General features: G+C 35.5%; 1 long non-coding RNA gene across 3 annotated transcripts in view; it reads left to right on the top strand.

Annotated features, from left to right (window-relative positions):
• LOC309620793 overlaps positions 1-14,174 on the top strand; it is a 959,234-nt gene that overhangs the window by 470,799 nt on the left and 474,261 nt on the right. Inside the window, exon 8 of one of the 3 annotated variants that reach the window (XR_014239627.1) lies at positions 12,456-14,070. The exons of the other annotated variants lie outside the window; for them this stretch is intronic. This is a non-coding gene — a long non-coding RNA (uncharacterized lncRNA). Of the gene's footprint in view, positions 1-12,455; positions 14,071-14,174 lie in introns of those variants that run through there. 3 annotated transcript variants of the gene reach the window in all.

Genomic DNA, 14,174 nt, shown 5'->3' on the forward strand with positions numbered 1-14,174 from the left:
GAAACAAATAGACTCTCACACGGACAAACTTTGATAAAATTATATATTTTTAGAACAATGTAACAAGCCTCTGGAAAACTCATTTGCATTTATATAATTTAAAGTGTCTTGTTATGACCCTTTTCTCCAAATACTCTGCAAATGCAAGTTTCTATTTACATTAATAAATAAAAGAAAGGTGACTACACACTGTGCCTTGGAGTTTATTTGTATTTAACAACTCAGCCTTATTATTTGTAGTATCACCTATATAGAGGGCAGGTGACACATTCAGAGAAGAGGATAGTAACTAATATATTCAGTCAAAAATGGTTAAACCAATCATACATACAGAATTTAGCTGTAAACAGAAATGTGGGTAGGATATTAAAATTTGCAAAGCACTGAGATAGAGCAAACAAGTGAGCAGATATAGAAGAAAAGTGGATCTTTTCCATGTGCCAAGGCAACTGAGCAACCTAAGAGGGAGGTAACTAGATTTGGCACTAGATAAAACAAATAATTGGCTGAAAGCATTATTGGCTTATGGTTCGGGAGTTGCAGATAAAATTGGAAGCAAGGGAGGTAAATGTTCACCCATCTTTATATGGAGTCTATTCAACATACAAAAGAACTGGAAAGTTTTCATAAAATGAACATATCTGTGTAATGAGCACACAGATGAACACATAGAACATTATCAGGACCCCAGAAGCCCTCCTTATAATCCCTTTTAATCACAATCCCCACATCCCCAACAAGGGTAAAAACCCTGACTTCTAACAGCTTGCATGTTATTGTATGTGATATAGATGGAATCATATATAATGAGCTTTTTGGTTTCTGGCTTTCACTCAAAATTTTGTATATGTGATTCGTACAGACTGTTGTATGCATTTGTAATTTATTCTTATTGCTGTACAGAATTCCCGTGTGACTACACTCCATTCTACTGTTAATGAGCATTTGGGTTGTTTATAGTCTGTAGTTATTATGAAGAGAGTTACTATGAACATTTTAATACATGTCTTTTGGTCAATATATGTGCTTATTTCTGTTGGATATATACTTAGGAGTGTGTTTGCTAGGTCTTGGGTGTGCCTCCATTCAATTTTAGTAGTTACTGACAAAAAATTTTCTTAAATGGTTGTATCAGTTTCACTCCTACCAGCAATATGAGAGTCCTAATTCCACATCATGATACTTGGTATTATCATTCTTTGCAAACTTTGTGATTCTGATGGATGTGTATTAGTAGTTCATTGAGTAATGTAGTTGAGGTCCTTAGTAATTTGTGCATCTTCTTTAGTGAAGTTCCTGTTTTAGTGTTGATTTTTTTCTCTTGGATTCTCTTTTTCATTATTGGTATCCTACAAATATTCTGGGTAGAAGTCTTTTCTTGGATATAAGTATTGTAACTATCTTCTCTTCTGTGAGGGTTTTTTTCACTCTTTTAGTGGTGACTTTTGGCAAATAGGAGTTCTTAATTTTAATATAGTCTAAATTATCTTTGTTTTATTCATGATGAATGCTTTTTGGATTCTGTTTCAGCAATCTTTGGCTGCTCCAAGTTTACAAAGATGGATTTATTTTAAATTTGATGTGCAATCCATTTGGAATTGATTTTTGTGTATAGTGTGAGGTAGGGATCTAGATACTTTTTCTTATATGAAAATCTAATTCACCCAGTACCATTTACTGAAAAGGTCTTCCTTTGATCACTGCACTCTAGTGTCATTTTTGCATAAATCGAATGACCATATATAGAAACAGTGTGGGTATGTTTCTGGACTTTAGTTTGTTCAATTTGTTAGTTTGTATACACTTTTACTAATATTACATTTTCGTACTTATTATAAATTTATAATAGACCTTGATTTCTAAAAGTATAAATCTTCCAATTTTGTTGATCTGGTTTTCTTTTGTTTTATTTTGTTTATAACCATCAACAAAGGTTAAAGGAATGAGCTTTACCTGTCAGCTACATTATAACATGTCTTCTCCAAACAATTGCTACTGTATGTTCAAATAGTATGACAATTTGACTAAAAGTGCCAAATTCGGAGGTCATCTCTGAGCTATCAACTTCAAATAGAATTTTATTTATTTCTAATGCATATTAGAATGTATAGAATATAATTAGAAGAAATGAAAAATAGTACGCAATACCAAACAAATATATTTGTTGGGTTGACCAATTAAAAATGCTTTGGACAAAAATAAATTCTACTCTTGTTGAAGGAGTTGGGGCAAAAGAGGAGGCTAGGGATGAATGTCACATCACTTAGGAGGAGTGCTACTAGCAACATGCTGCAGTTCACAGGACAGCGCCCCACAGCAAAGAACTGTCCAGCCCAATATGTCAAAAATGCCATTGTTGCAAAACCTTAATCTAGAGAACTGAAGGAACCTGTTGGAAAGAGATAAAAGGAGAACTGAAGGACCCAGTTGGAAATAAGCAAGTTTTTAGACTAGTAGGAATAGCTACACAAAATGACTTAAATCAGTGCTCAGCTTAAAAAGGCAACAGAAGCCCTCAGTCATCTCTTAGTGTTAACTTTGCAAGTCATTTCCTTGCTACAATGACCGCAAATTCTAAGGAATTTTGCTGCCTTTAAGCTTTAGCCTTAGGTTGTTACAATACTTTGCAGGTTCTTCAGGGACTACCTCAGTCATTCAGACAAAGAAGTAAAGAATTCAATGTGTTTACTCCATCAAAGGAACTATCCTAAGCATTTTGCATATGTAATTCCAAGTAATACTCACAATAACACTGTGAAGCAGATATTATCATATATTTTTAAATGTGAGGATATTTTAGATAAGTAAAATGGAACTCAGAGGAAATAATTCCCTTTGGGTACAGATAAATGATTGAAACTCCTGTCTGTCATAAATAACTCACAGTGTAATTGGAAGTAATATTATATATAATGTATGATATACAGTTTGGTAAGATATACATAAGGTATGACTACAGTTTGCAATTAATATTTATATGCCTTGCACTTAGCACATGCCATCATAATATTCTATGTGTTATATCTTAATATGATTTCCATTTTGTATATAAGGAAGTTGAAGTTCAAAGAGGTGAAATTAATTGTACAAAGGATGTACAGTTATAAGTGATGGTCTGTTAGATTCCAAAGTGCTATTAACCACTACATTGTCATATTAATTGATGTATGCATGTAAATGTAATTTATACATCAGGAAGAGATACAAATACTGTTGTTCCAAAATTCAGTCTGGAAGCAATTTAAAGGAATTATGTCTTTAGCATTGTAGGTAATAGGAAGGAAGAGAAGTATGTTTAATATTTAATGTTAATATGTTTTAAGCCTCTTACCAAAAGGAAATATATGAATTCCTGTGGGATTTGTTTTTTGATAATGAAGTTAAAGGTTTTTTAGAGATTCTCTGATCTGAAGTTGTGAAATCTACTGGACTGAAACCTTTCATTGGCACAATTCCTTTTATTAGCTAATCAACTTGAGTCATGCAAAATTACTTGAAATAACATTTAAGTAATTTATTCTCAGTTATTTAACTTTATTCCTCATAATAGAATCACTGAGCAACAGCTTTTATTTGGAGATTGTGATTGTCAATATCTTCTCCAGGCTTGAACTGTTTAGAACAACAGCTTTCAAGTGTGGATTATTTGTATTTGACAGTAATTGTTCATGTTTTAGCTAAATTCTTTTGGAAGCAATAAGAAATTGCTTCTCTGATCTATAGGCAAGTAGAAATTTTCTTCAATTTACTTCCAACAGTACTTTTGAGGCTTCAAAATTCTGTGCATAATTTTATGAAGAAGAAAAATGTCAAATTTCACCAAGGTTTCAAGCAATACACTCACTCTATTGTAGAGTGCCAAAAATATCGTTCTTTGCATTTCTGATGTACCATTGGTTTATGCAGCATACTGAGCAGAGGGTGAAAGAATTTTGCAGCTGTTTAAAAATTATTATATATATATATATATATATATATATATATACTGTAAAAAAATTTAAATATAAATAGTGTATATAAAATATATTAAAAATATTTTAAAAATATTATATATAAAACTCTCTACTGAGGTCTAATTTACCCACCATAATATTCAGCCATAGTAAATGCTCAATTCAAAGATTTTGAGTAAATTTACAGAGTTGTTCAATCATCAATACAATTTGTTTTAGAATATTTTTGTTATCCCATTTTGCCATTAATCCCTACTCCCACCTTTAGAAAATCACTGATCTTGTATCTGCTTCTATGGATTTGTCTTTTCTGGACATTTCATACAAATGAAATTATACACTATGTGTTTTTTTATGTCTGAATTATTTCACTAAGTGTAACGTCTTCAAGGTTTAACCATATTGTAGTATGTAGCAGTACTTCATTCCTTTGTATGGATGAATAATGTTCCATTGTATGGCTATACCAAATTTTATTTATCCATTTTCGAGTTGAAGGACTTTTGAATTCTTTCTACTTTTGGCTATTATGAATAATGCTGCTATGAACAGTCATGCACAAGTCTTTGTGCAGACACTTTCATTTATTTTAGGTATATACTTAGGAGTAGAAGTGTAATTGCTGGATCATATGGCAACTCTATGTTTAACATTTTGAGGAACTGCCAGACTGTTTTCTAAAGCAGGTGAACCACTGTACTTTCCCACCAGTGAAATGTGAGGATTCTGGTTTCTCCACATCCTTATCAATACTTTTTATTATCAGTCTTTTTTATTACTGTACAGCTATCCTAGTGGTTGTGAAGTGGTATCTCATTGTGGTTTGGATTTGCATTTCCCTGAGGATAAGGACATGGATTATCTTTTCATATGCTAATTTTCCATTAGCACATCTTCTTTGGAGAAATGTCTATTCAGATCCTTTTTCCATTTTTCAAAATTTGTTTGTTTGTAATCTTATTAAATTGTGAGTGTTCTTTATATATTCTGGATATAAATCCTTTATCAAATATGTGATCTAAAAATATTTTCTAATCTCAGTTTTTTATCCATAAAATGGGAAAATGAGTGACCTTTGCTGGGTTACCTTGGTATGCCATTTTGTCATTAGCAATTCTGTATTTACATTTCCACATCTGAAAAGGAAATTCCATGCTACATAGTGGTATTATATGAGTACTTGCAGCAAAATGTTAAATATAGCACACATTCTGGATGCAACAATTTTGCTAGAAGAACTCAGGGAGAAAATATTGTTTCTCTCAAAAATAATATTTCAACTTCCCAATTTAGTGTTAATTATCTCCTCTTTCTCCTAAACAGAATTTACATTTACTGTTTTTTTGTATGTGTGTGTGCTTTTAAAAGTGCTTCGGTTGACCAGTCTGTGGTACATAGGAGGTTTTTAATAACCTTTGATGTTCTATGACACCTAATGGGGATATTATGACAAATATCTCCTACTGTTTCAGGTTTAAATATCTCTGGCTTCTCCTAAGCAAGCTCAACTAGAGAGCCACTATATTCTATCCTCTCTATATTGTATGAATGATGTGTAAACATTGAGCTGCACCACAAGAGATCATGTTTAAACTATCACTAAATTTGAAACTAGCAGTACATTTTTTGATAAAATGAAAAGCTTATGTATACGACTTCTCTGTAATTTAAATCTTTTATAATTTTCATTTGTATGTTGTTATGTTTTCTTCAAGCAGGATATAGCTATCTTATATTTTTGTGTTTTTTTTTCATGGAATCATGGAACCTTAGTGCTGCATAGATAAACTCAGCATCAGAAAGGCTGACTTATTCAAGTTCACTCAGCTAGTTAATATCAAATCCATGAAAGTCCATATGGATAGCTATTATTGATTGCTATAATTCCTTTATACTATTGACAACTCAGGGTAGAGATAACATTACAGTTGACCTTTGAACAACATGGTTTAAACTGCGCCAATCCACTTATAAGCGAATTTTTTTCAATGAATATGCACTGCACTAATCCACAGTTTGTTGAATCCACTGATGCAGAACTGTAGATATAGAGGGCCAATTGTAAAGTTATACTTGGGTTTTTGACTGCATGAGGGTCGGCGTCCCTAAGCTCCACATTGGCCAAGGGTCAACTGTACACTAGAATGAATAAGCCTGCATGAATTTTATTTTCTATAGAGTACATTTAAATCAGACTTTATATGAAATATTGTAGCTTAGATAAATCCCGAGTTATTATTTCCTTTCTGTAAGAACTTTGCATAATGAAAAGGGGCATTTCTAGTGTTAATATTATAAATGATAATATAGTGTTCACCTTCAATATTGGAACTGGTATGCTAACTTTCATAATCTTAAAAGCGCTCATATTTTATTTGTCGAATAGATATGGTATATGGTTTCAGAAAGGATGCATGAGTGAGGACAAAATGTGACAGCATATAAAGAAACGTAAACATAATTATAAATAAATGTATTTTTTCTAACTTTGATTATTAGCAGATTTTTATGGCTTCAGATATTTGGGACATTTGCACATTAATTAAAAACAAACTTCAATACGACTTTTTCTTTAAAATATATGGACTTTTAATCCAGGATATTAAAAGAGCTGAAATTTAAAAAGAAATCTAAACATATATAAAACTTAAAGAACAATTTACTTAGGGTTAAACACAATTAAAAATTCACTTTTTAATTCTACAGAGAAATCCTTTTAAAAATTCAATCGTTTGTAAAATAAAATAGGAATCTTGTTTTGAGGCTCTTTGAAATTTAAAAATGAAATCCTGGCGTTCAAATATAGCACCTAAAATTTATAACTATGTTAGCATTCTCACTTTGGCCTAAACATTCTCATTTTTGCTAAAACATGTAACCAAAAATAAGGACAGATAAATCTATTGTATTTGTTGTTATTGTTATTTTTCCAACCAAACGGCATCATGTTGAGGCCGAAACTGGTTCATTTAGTTTAAAATATAATGTTTGGACAAAATCAACAGCATGTTTACTAAATCAACCATCAAAATTTTAGAGATAGATGAGTTAATTAGCTGAAGAAAAGAACTGATTTCCCACTTGCAATGAGAATAAATGTGCTTACTTTCTAGTAGTAGCTCATTAGCAAAGTTGGGAATACAGCATATCTTCTCATTCAGGGGGAAAAAAAGTTTCCAGTGAAGTTTACCTCTTGTCTTATGTAAATTTAAAAGGGTGATTTTAGACAATGAAATTAATTTCATTCCCAGAGCATCATATTATAAAAATTGATTTTCTGACACAGAGAATGAGCAGACTTCGAAAGTTTGTGATTCATGCTGTAGACAGAAATGCTTAACTTAAAAGACAGTTGAATCATTTTTTGAGATAGACATACGAGGAAAAATGGAGATATCCCCTTTCTCTAATGTTACTCTGGAAATTGTGGTGCAGGTTTTTTTTTTTTTTTTCCCTTCTCCTCCTCCTTCTTCTCTTTCTCCTCCTCCTTCTTCTTTTTCTTCTTTTGTTTTTTTTCGCAAATCATTAGGTAAGATAATGCAGCAGTAGGCAAAGGGTGTATTTTTTATGTTTCATTGCAAAATGAAAATCCCTGTATTATTATATATGAAATGTCTTATACTTTAAAGATGGTTAAGACAATAAGAGATTGAGCTCTGGTCCAAGTGGCAACGTAGGAGGCTCTTGAACTCACCTCCTTTATAAAGACACCAAATCTCCAGCTACAAACAGAACAATTCCTTCTGAAAGAAATCTAGAAACCAGCTGAGTGACTTCTACACACCAGGCAAATGAGAATATACCACAATGATATGGGTAAGAAAAGCTGAGACACACTCTCACCATAAACCCTACTCCCAGCACAGCTACGTACAATCAGTAGGGAACTCATGACTCCCAGCTTCTTCCTGAGGAGCAAAAAGCTTGGATCAAACATCTAGTGCCCCAACTTTTAAGAATTCCACCTGCGGGATAGATCCCCAAAACACATAGCTCTGAAAGCCAACAGGGCTTGCAGCCATAATAATCACAAACTATTACAAACAAAGAAACAGTTCTTAATGTGCTCACAAGGATTCCCTGTGGCTATTCTTCAAGGGCTTGGCCCAGAGTGCTTGTTTGTTCGTTTGTTTGCTTTAGATTTTACATATAAACGAGATCATACAGTGTTTGTCTTAGAAAGTGACATCTTCAACGGTGCTTGGTTTTTGATGATCCTCTTTTTGCCTTCTGCTTCTCAAGACTGAGCAGAAGAGAATGTGTCACACAATATCATGCAGTGGGTATTTAAACATAATGCCAGGCTACTGAGAATACGCCATGTGTTTCCAGAGAGTGTGGGAAATCACTTCCATCAGAAAAAATCAAACTGCCTTGAGTATTTGGCACAGTAATCAGGTTGCAACCTTTCGTTCCAGTTGATCCAGACAGCTGTGGAGGGAACCAAACTGGAACCTTGGAGAATGCACTTTCAAGCTGCATTACATCTCTAATGATACAAGGCAGAACTTTGTAAACTTAAGCCAATTTCAGAACTTTAAGCAGGCTATAGAATGCTGGGCATTATGGAACAAAGAAAAATGAGTCATAATTTTTTACAAAGTGCTATAAGACAGAGAAAATGAACTATGCTTCCATCGAAGGCCAGCTCCTCCAAATGTGCTCTACATCCTCTTCTGTTACATCTTCTAGGGAAATTTGCTTTTCAATTATTCCTTCTCTTCCTATTGCATCATCAATCTCTCATTTACTATTGGATCATTCAACTTAATATGCTCTATTAACTCCAGGTTTAAAGTAACAAAATAAGTAAATTTCTTTTGACCCTTCTTCCTCCTTCAGCTATCATCCTATTCTCTGCTCCCTTTAATGGCAAAATGGTATGTTTGGTCTCCATTTCTTCACTATAAATTTGTTTTATTATTTATTATGAAATAAGTACACAGAAACTTATAGTAAACAATACAATGTATATAACCATACATCTACCACACAGTTTGTCAAAGCTTAATATTGTGCCATATTTGATCAATCTTTTTCTCTTCTTATTTTTTTTTAGAAACTAAACCAAAGAGATTGATTTTAAGCCTACATATGCCTCTTTAACTCCATTCTCTCCTTCATTTTCAAAAATCAACCACTACTGCGGTTTTGTAGTAATATGGCCACTCTTTTTTTTCTATTTTCAGTACACATATATGTAGCCAAAAATTGTGTGTATTTGTGTATGTGTGAGTGTAATGACTATGTATCTTTATATATAAAGATGTCTATGAGGCTTTTAAAATTATATACATGGTATAATACTTTTTTTAATATCAGTGACATAAGGTGTCACTGATAAAAGCATTATTGAAAATCTCATAACTCTTACTCCACTCCAACCATTTTGGCTTCATTGCTGGTTTCTAACTTCACTAAGCTACTCCCATCTAAAGGCTTGTGCCTTTACACATTTGGGTAAATTCCAAAGAACACTATTGCTGGACCATATCATAAGAATATATTTAGTTTTTTAAGGAACTGACAAACTATCTTCCAAAGTGGCTGTACCATTTTGCATTCTTGCCAGCAATGGATGAGAGCTATTGTTCTGTATCCTCACCAGCAATTTGTATTGTCAGTGTTTTGAATTTGAGCAATTGCTTTTATGTTGATTTTGTGAAATATTAACTCTTTTAATAACAGTCATCGTTCGTATTCCTGTTCTTCCGATTTGATATGTAAACAATTATATGGACAGTGAATAATGGATGTTTTGCTTCTTCTGTTCCTTATAAGTTTAATTTAATTCTGAAGTTTTCTCATTAGACTTTCTAGTACCTCCATTTCAGTGGTGAATAGAGGCAGTATAGAATACATCTTTGAAATTAAGGGGTTGTTTTTAATATTTCACAATTAGACAAAATGTTGTAAGAAACTTATTGACACACTATTAAGTTAAAAAATCTTTCCTAAATCTGTAGTTTGGTGAGAGTTTTTATCATGAAAGGATGTGTAATTTAATCAATTGTTTTAAATCTTTTGATACAATCATACCATTTTCTCCTTTAACCTGTTAATGTAGTAATTAAAAGTAGTATATTTTAAAATGATAAACCATTCTTAAATTCCCAGTAGAAATCCAGTTTAACCATAAGCCACTTTTAAAATATACTGATGTTCTTACATTCTTAGTATCTTATTAAAATATCTTATTTAAAATTTGTATATCTTGGGGGGGGGGGAACCTTCAAGATGGCGGAGGAGTGAGACGTGGAGATCACCTTCCTCCCCACAAATACATCAGAAATACATCTACATGTGGAACAACGCCTACAGATCACCCACTGAATGCTGGCAGAAGACCTCAGACCTCCCCAAAGGCAAGAAACTCCCCACGTACCTGGGTAGGGCAAAAGAAAAAAGAAACAACAGAGACAAAAGAATAGGGACGGGACCCGCGCCAGTGGGAGGGAGCTGTGAAGGAGGAAAGGTTTCCACGCACTAGGAAGCCCCTTCGCGGGCGGAGACTGCGGGTGGCGGAGGGGGAAGCTTCGGAGCCACGGAGGAGAGCGCAGCCACAGGGGTGCGGAGGGCAAAGCGGAGAGATTCCCGCACAGAGAGGATCGGCGCCGACCAGCACTCACCAGCCCGAGATCCTTGTCTGCTCACCCGCCGGGGCGGGCGGGGCTGGGAGCTGAGGCTCAGGCTTCGGAGGTCAGATCCCAGGGAGAGGACTGGGGTTGGCGGCGTGAACACAGCCTGAAGGGGCTAGTGCGCCACAACTAGCCGGGAGGGAGTCCGGGAAGAAGTCTGGACCTGCCGAAGAAGCAAGAGACCATTGTTTCGGGGTGCGCGAGGAGAGGGGATTCCTTCCCTGTCTGCCCACAGAGGGCAGAGCACCGCCTAAACGAGCTCCAGAGAGGGGAGCGAGCTGCGGCTCTCAGCGCGGACCCCAGAGACGGGCATGAAACGCTAACGCTGCTCCTGCAGCCACCAAGAAGCCTGAGTGGAAGCACAGGTCACTCTCCACATGCCCCCCCCCACCAGGGAGCCTGTGCAGCCCGCCACTGCCAGGGTCCCGTGATCCAGGGACAACTTCCCCAGGAGAACACACGGCATGCCTCAGGCTGTTGCAACGTCACTCCTGCCTCTGCTGCCCAAGGCTCGCCCCGCATTCCAATTATAATTACAATACCCCCCACTCCCATGAGTGAGCAAGAATCCCCTAATCAACCGCTGTTTTATTTTTATTTATTTATTTGAATTTTTGAATTTTGTTTATTTTTTTATACAGCAGGTTCTTATTAGTTATGCATTTTATACATATTAGTGTATACATGTCAATCCCAATCTCCCAATTCATCCCACCACCACCACCACCACCACCACCCCTGCCACTTTCCCCCCTTGGTGTCCATACGTTTGTTCTCTACGTCTGTGGAGATCTACAGATCTACATCTCTATTTCTGCCCTGCAAACCAGTTTGTCTGTACCATTTTTCTAAGTTCCACATATATGCGTTAATATGCAATATTTGTTTTTCTCTTTCTGACTTACTTCACTCTGTATGACAGTCTCTAGGTCCATCCACCTCACTACAAATAACTCAACTTCGTTTCTTTTTATGGCTGAGTAATATTCCATTGTATATATGTACAACATCTTCTTTATCCATTCGCCTGTCGATGGGCATTTAGGTTGCTTCCATGACCTGGCTATTGTAAATAGTGCTGCAATGAACATTGGTTAGAATGGGCATCATCAGAATATCTACAAACAACAAATGCTGGAGAGGGTGTGGAGAAAAGGGAACCCTCTTGCACTGTTGGTGGGAATGTAAACTGATACAGCCACTATGGAGAACAGTATGGAGGTTCCTTAAAAAACTAAAAATAGAATTGCCATATGACCCAGCAATCCCACTACTGGGCATATACCCAGAGAAAACCATAATTCAAAAAGTTCAGTGGGTTGTGGGTTGTGTGGGTTAATGTCAGCGGCAGAACTAAAACTAAAATTTAATGTCAGCGGCAGAACTAAAACTGTCCTGTCTGGGTGGGAACAGAAGCCTGAGGGCAACCTACCTGTAGAGGTGGAGCCAAAACCAAAACTGAACTCCAGGAGCTGTGCAAAAAAAGAAGAGAAAGGGAAATTTCTCCATGCAGCCTCAAGAGCAGTGGATTAAATCCCCACAATCAACTTGAGGTATCCTACATCTGTGGAATACCTGAATAGACAATGAATCAACCCAAAATTGAGGTGGTGGACTTTGGGAGCAACTGTAGACTTGGGGTTTGCTGTCTGTGACTGACTAGTTTCTGATAATTATGTTTATCTTAGTATAGTTTTTAGCTCTTGTTATCATTGGTGGATTTGTTTATTGGTTTGGTTGCTCTCTTTTTTTATTTTTATTATTTTTTTATTTTTTTACTTTAATAATCTTTTATTTTAATTATTTTATTTTATATTTTTTATTTATTTATTTTTCTTTCTTTTTTTCTCCCTTTTCTTCTGAGCTGTGTGGCTGACAGGGTCTTGGTGCTCCAGCCAGGTGTCAGGCCTGAGCCTATGAGGTGGGAGAGCCAAGTTCAGGACATTGGACCACCAGAGACCTCCCGGCCCCACGTAATAACAATCGGCAAGAGCTCTCCCAGAGATCTCCATCTCAACGCTAAGACCCAGCTCCACTCAACAACCAGCAAGCTACAGTGCAGGACACCCTATGTCAAACAACTAGCAAGACAGGAACACAACCCCACTCATTAGCAGAGAGGCTGCCTAAAATCATAATAAGGTCACAGACACCCCAAAACACACCACCAGACGCGGTCCTGCCCACCAGAAAGACAAGATCCAGCCTCATCCACCAGAACACAGGCACTAGTCCCCTCCACCAGGAAGCCTACACAACCCACTGAACCAACCTTAGCCACTGCGGGCAGACACCAAAAACAACGGGAACTTGTTGCCCAATTTGCAACCAATAACTTGACAGCAGAGAATGAAGCACTCTTTTCCTAAAGATGTTAGTTTTATGCATTTAAAAAACTTAAGGCATAATGCACATGAGAGATGGAACTGGGTCCTCAAATAAGTATTTAACTGAATGTCAGGGGATTTAGTTTTAGTTCTGCCACTGACATTATTGCCTCAATCAAGTCAATAGCTGCCATTAAAATGGGAGATTCATTATTTAACTCCTTTTTGGTTCTATAGTTCTGCATATTTATACACACAGAGGCTCCCATCTTTATGTTGGCAAAGTCAAGAAAACAAAGTCGAAAAAGTTAAATTTAATTAAGGACTTGGAAATTTTTAGTCTTCTGTGGCACCTATATGTCCAGTCTTCTGGAATTTTTGAGACCCCACATTCCACTTATGCTTATCTCATTTAATCCCCTGGCACTTTCAAGACATTTTAGTTATTTTTCTGTTTTACCTAAGTCACATGATGACTAACGTTTTATATATTCACTAGGAAAGTCTTTTCATTTTAGATTTTTGATTGATGTTTATTCACTTAGCTCTTCTTTTGTTTTTGTTTAGGCTTTATAATAAATTGTTTAGATTGCTTTTGATTGGTATAATCCATAAATTTTATCTGAATCTGGCAAGCAAGTTTAGAATATCTGTGAACTGATTAGCTTTCAACATTCTGAATCTCTCACAGCTGCCTGTGACAGGGGCACAGCTGTAATTATGATTAGCAATGAGGTTAATGTAGAGAATTGTTGAGAAATCTCAGGCATTATGAGGATGCCTGATTAAGCTATTCGCTGCAGAAGCCTGAATATACGATATGTCGGGAAATGCAGTGATGAATGAATAGGACATATACATATATAATTTAATATATATCATATATAAAATTATATATAACCTTTATAAAAATTATTAAAAAAATAACACCTTTAAAGCCTATATCCACACTACTAAGATGCTCACACTGGGAGAGGAATTACATTTTCATAGAGCGATACCTCTGCATGGTGTAACTTCTAAAAAAGCTGTTTTTGAAATCAATTGTAAACTCAAGGAAATTACTACCAGGGGACATTGCCCTTACTTGCAATAAAGGTGTATAATGTTGCCATTCCTATCATTAATAAAATTCCAAGTTGTTAAATTTTAGCTGGTAATTGGATTATTATTTCCTTAATTCCAACTATCACTAAATTATATAAGGATTCTGTCTTTTAGTATTTGCAACATGCACACATGAAAAAAGCTACAGA

The sequence above is a fragment of the Balaenoptera borealis genome, assembly GCF_965194805.1.
Source record: "Balaenoptera borealis genome assembly, chromosome: X".
Classification (NCBI taxonomy): domain Eukaryota; kingdom Metazoa; phylum Chordata; class Mammalia; order Artiodactyla; family Balaenopteridae; genus Balaenoptera; species Balaenoptera borealis.